The following is a 6000-nucleotide window of genomic DNA, read 5'->3' as shown; positions in this document are numbered from 1 at the left end:
TGTACAATGCCGATCGCCGCTCCCAAGACTTTATTGAGGGCTTGCACTATTTCTTAGGTGTGGCCGAGGCAAATAAGCGGGATGGTTTCATGTGCTGTCCATGTGCCCTATGTAAGAATTTAAAAGAATATTCAAGCTCAATGAGTCTTCATTCACATTTGCTTAAGTCAGGTTTCATGTCAAACTATATATGTTGGACTAAGCATGGAGAAAGCGGGGTCATGATGGAAGAAGGTGAAGGAGAAGATTTAGACATTGATGACATTATTGCTCAGTATGGTGCCTTTGATGATACTACAATGGGAGGAGATGAAGAAGAGGTAGCGGTAGAAGATGATCTCGGTGATGCTCTTGGCGATGCCATTCGTGATGCACAACAAGAATGGGAAAGTGAAAAAGAGAAAGTTAAGTTCGAGCGCATGCTTGAGGATCATAGGAAGTTGCTATACCCGACGGCCGAAGAGGGGCAAAAAAAGTTGGGTACAACACTGGAATTGCTACAATGGAAGGCAAAGAATGGTATATCCGACAAGGCATTTGGGAATTTATTGAACCTCATAAAGAAGATGCTTCCGAAGCCAAATGAATTGCCCACCACTACGTACGAAGCAAAAAAGGTTGTCTGCCCATTGGGATTAAAAATCCAGAAGATACATGCATGTCCTAATGACTGCATCCTCTACCATGGCAATGAATACGAGAATTTGGATGAATGCCCGGTATGTAAAGCATCGCGGTATAAGATCAGGCGCGATGATCCTAGTGACGTCGAGGGTGAACAACGTCCTAGAAAGAAAATCCCTGCCAAGGTTATGTGGTATGCTCCTATAATACCACGCTTAAAACGTTTGTTCAGAAATAAAGACCATGCAAAGTTGTTGCGGTGGTATAAAGAAGACCGTAAGGTAGACAATATGCTGAGACACCCAGCTGATGGGTCCCAGTGGAGAGCGATAGACAGGGAATTTCCAGAGTTTGCAAATGAGGCTAGAAACTTAAGGTTTGCCTTAAGTACAGATGGTATGAATCCTTTTGGAGAGCAGAGCACTAGTCATAGCACTTGGCCAGTTACTCTATGTATCTACAACCTTCCTCCATGGTTATGTATGAAGCGGAAGTTCATTATGATGCCGATCCTCATCCAAGGTCCGAGGCAACCTAGCAACGATATTGATGTCTATCTGAAGCCATTAGTTGAAGAACTTCTAGTTTTATGGAACAAACCAGGTGTACGTGTCTGGGATGAGTACAAACAAGAACACTTTGACCTACGAGCAATGTTGTTCGTAACAATCAATGATTGGCCTGCTTTAAGTAATCTTTCAGGTCAGACAAACAAAGGATATAATGCATGCACACATTGTTTTGATGACCTTGACAGTATATATTTGAAAAGATGTCGAAAGGTCGTGTACCTTGGCCATCGTCGATTCCTTCTGTTGAATCACCAAGTAAGAAAGAAAGGGAAGCATTTTAAAGGTAAGCCAGACCATCGGAAGAAGCCTTATAACCGAACCGGGGAAGATGTACTCGCAATGATCAAGGATGTGAAAGTAGTATTTGGAAAGGGACAAGGCAGTGAATCTGTTCCCAAAGATGCTAAGGGACACGCACCCATGTGGAAGAAGAAGTCCATCTTTTGGAAGCTACCCTATTGGCAAGTCCTAGAGGTCCGCTACGCAATCGACGTGATGCACCTAACAAAGAATCTTTGTGTAAACCTGTTAGGATTCATGGGTGTGTACGGGAAGCCAAAGGATTCACTTGAAGCACGCCAGGACTTGCAGGGCATGAAAGAACAAGACAATCTTCATCTAGAGAAGACAGATGATGGACGTCATTACTTAAGTCCTGCTAGCTACACGCTTAGCAAAAAAGAGAGGGACAACATGTTCGAATGTCTAAGCAGCATCAAGGTCCCATCGGGATTCTCCTCCAATATAAAGGGTATAATAAATGTGCCAGATAAGAAATTCCTAAACTTAAAGTCCTATGACTGCCACGTGCTTATGACGCAATTGCTTCCAGTTGCTTTAAGAGGAATTCTACCTCCATATGTACGTCTAGCCACCGTGAAGCTATGTGCATTCCTCAATGCAATTTCTCAGAAGGCAATCAATCCAGTGGAACTAGCTACTCTACAGAATAATGTGGTTCAATGTCTTGTCAGCTTTGAGTTGGTGTTCCCTCCATCCTTCTTTAATATCATGACACACATCCTAGTTCATTTGGTAAAGGAGATTAGTATTCTTGGACCTGTGTTCTTACATAACATGTTCCCCTTCGAGAGGTTTATGGGAGTCTTGAAGAAATATGTGAAAGTCCGTTCTAAGCCTGAAGGAAGCATCGCCCAGGGCTATGGAACAGAGGAGGTCATTGAGTTCTGTGTTGACTTTATTCCTGACCTTGCCCCGATTGGTGTTCCCGAATCACGACACGAGGGGCGACTCAGTGGTAAAGGAACTTTAGGGAAGAAAACATATATCGGCATGGAAGACGATTATTTCAATAAAGCACACTACACAGTTCTTCAGAACTCATCATTGGTGCATCCGTACATCGAGATACATAAGGAGTTCTTACGATCCAAATTTTTAGGGAAGACTGAAGCTTGGATTAGGCGTCAGCACATGGAAAGTTTCAGTGGTTGGTTGCGAAAAGAATGTCAAGGCGATGACAATATTGATGAGCAACTGTATTTGTTGGCTAGGCAGCCATCGTGGCATATCCTCACGTACCAAGGGTAAGAGATAAATGGGAATACATTTTACACAGTTGCCCAAGATAAAAGGAGCACCAATCAAAATAGTGGTGTTCGCATAGATGGAACAGATCCAAATGGGAATATACAAACATATTATGACCGCATAGAAGAGATATGGGAACTAGACTACGCACCTAATTTTAAAGTCCCTTTGTTCCGGTGCCAATGGGTGAAGCTGACCGGAGGAGGGGTAACAGTCGACAAAGAGTATGGAATGACAACAGTGGACCTCAACAATATTGGGTACAAAGAGGAACCATTCGTCCTTGCTGCCGATGTGAGTCAGGTGTTCTATGTGAAAGACATGTCTACAAAATCAAAGAGAGGAAAAAACAAAGACATCAACTCAATGATCAATGAGCCAAAGCGCCACATAATTCTTTCTGGGAAAATAAATATAGTGGGAATTGAAGACAAGTCAGACATGTCAGAAGATTACGAAAGAAATGTCCGAATTCCACCCTTCATAGTGAAGAAAGATCCAAACATCATGTTAAATGATGAAGACACTCCATGGTTACGATAAGATCATAACCAAGGGTCATACATCAAGAAGAAATTCACTATTGTGCCCGCATGATACAACGATGCATGTTTAATATATTATGTTTTAGAGACGGATATTATGTAATATGTTATGACTTTGACTCTAGTATTATGAACTCTAAATCACTTCAAATTGAAAAGTTTTGAATACCAAGTTTGTTAAACTCAAAAAGATCTACAATTGTTGTTTTGGTCAACTTTCCATTTGAGAAAGTTTGGACGGTTCAAATTTATGATTTTTAAATTTTGACGCCTACAAACTAGTTTTCGGGACCCTAGATTGTCTCAAATTGAAAAGTTTTGAATACCGAGTTTGTTAAGCTCATCAATATATACAATCCTTATATAGGCCATTTTTCATTTGAGAAAGCTTGAACAAAATGTAGTTCAAATTTCACAAGTGTGTGACATAGTTTTAGAAAGTATATATGAGATTCAAGAAGTTGTGACTAGTGTTTGATAAAAATTTCTCAAATGGGAAAATGAGCTATGTAACAATTGTAGATCTTTCTGAGATGATCAAACTTGGTATTCAGAGTTTTTTCATCTGAGGTCATTTAGTGTCTCATTTGAGCAAGTTTGACCAAGTCAAATTTGGTCAAATAAAAAAACAACACTTTGACTCTAGTATTATGAACTCTAAATGACTTCAAATTGAAAGTTTTGAATACCAAGTTTGTTAAACTCAAAAAGATCTACAATTGTTGTTTTGGTCAACTTTCCATTTGAGAAAGTATGGACGGTTCAAATTTGTGATTTTTAAATTTCGACGCCTACAAACTAGTTTTCGGGACCCTAGATTGTCTCAAATTGAAAAGTTTTGAATACCGAGTTTGTTAAGCTCATCAATATATACAATCCTTATATAGGCCATTTTTTCATTTGAGAAAGCTTGAACAAAATGTAGTTCAAATTTCACAAGTGTGTGACATAGTTTTAGAAAGTATATATGAGATTCAAGAAGTTGTGACTAGTGTTTGATAAAAATTTCTCAAATGGGAAAACGAGCTATGTAACAATTGTAGATCTTTCTGAGATAATCAAACTTGGTATTCAGAGTTTTTTCATCTGAGGTCATTTAGTGTCTCATTTGAGCAAGTTTGACCAAGTCAAATTTGGTCAAATAAAAAAACAACACTTTGACTCTAGTATTATGAACTCTAAATGACTTCAAATTGAAAAGTTTTGAATACCAAGTTTGTTAAACTCAAAAAGAACTACAATTGTTGTTTTGGTCAACTTTCCATTTGAGAAAGTTTGGACGGTTCAAATTTGTGATTTTTAAATTTCGACGCCTACAAACTAGTTTTCGGGACCCTAGATTGTCTCAAATTGAAAAGTTTTGAATACCGAGTTTGTTAAGCTCATCAATATATACAATCCTTATATAGGCCATTTTTTCATTTGAGAAAGCTTGAACAAAATGTAGTTCAAATTTCACAAGTGTGTGACATAGTTTTAGAAAGTATATATGAGATTCAAGAAGTTGTGACTAGTGTTTGATAAAAATTTCTCAAATGGGAAAATGAGCTATGTAACAATTGTAGATCTTTCTGAGATGATCAAACTTGGTATTCAGAGTTTTTTCATCTGAGGTCATTTAGTGTCTCATTTGAGCAAGTTTGACCAAGTCAAATTTGGTCAAATAAAAAAACAACACTTTGACTCTAGTATTATGAACTCTAAATGACTTCAAATTGAAAAGTTTTGAATACCAAGTTTGTTAAACTCAAAAAGAACTACAATTGTTGTTTTGGTCAACTTTCCATTTGAGAAAGTTTGGATGGTTCAAATTTGTGATTTTTAAATTTCGACGCCTACAAACTAGTTTTCGGGACCCTAGATTGTCTCAAATTGAAAAGTTTTGAATACCGAGTTTGTTAAGCTCATCAATATATACAATCCTTATATAGGCCATTTTTTCATTTGAGAAAGCTTGAACAAAATGTAGTTCAAATTTCACAAGTGTGTGACATAGTTTTAGAAAGTATATATGAGATTCAAGAAGTTGTGACTAGTGTTTGATAAAAATTTCTCAAATGGGAAAATGAGCTATGTAACAATTGTAGATCTTTCTGAGATGATCAAACTTGGTATTCAGAGTTTTTTCATCTGAGGTCATTTAGTGTCTCATTTGAGCAAGTTTGACCAAGTCAAATTTGGTCAAATAAAAAAACAACACTTTGACTCTAGTATTATGAACTCTAAATGACTTCAAATTGAAAAGTTTTGAATACCAAGTTTGTTAAACTCAAAAAGAACTACAATTGTTGTTTTGGTCAACTTTCCATTTGAGAAAGTTTGGACGGTTCAAATTTGTGATTTTTAAATTTCGACGCCTACAAACTAGTTTTCGGGACCCTAGATTGTCTCAAATTGAAAAGTTTTGAATACCGAGTTTGTTAAGCTCATCAATATATACAATCCTTATATAGGCCATTTTTTCATTTGAGAAAGCTTGAACAAAATGTAGTTCAAATTTCACAAGTGTGTGACATAGTTTTAGAAAGTATATATGAGATTCAAGAAGTTGTGACTAGTGTTTGATAAAAATTTCTCAAATGGGAAAATGAGCTATGTAACAATTGTAGATCTTTCTGAGATGATCAAACTTGGTATTCAGAGTTTTTTCATCTGAGGTCATTTAGTGTCTCATTTGAGCAAGTTTGACCAAGTCAAATTTGGTCAAA

The sequence above is a fragment of the Miscanthus floridulus genome, chromosome 6, assembly GCF_019320115.1.
Source record: "Miscanthus floridulus cultivar M001 chromosome 6, ASM1932011v1, whole genome shotgun sequence".
Lineage (NCBI taxonomy): Eukaryota > Viridiplantae > Streptophyta > Magnoliopsida > Poales > Poaceae > Miscanthus > Miscanthus floridulus.
This window is presented reverse-complemented; position numbering follows the sequence as displayed.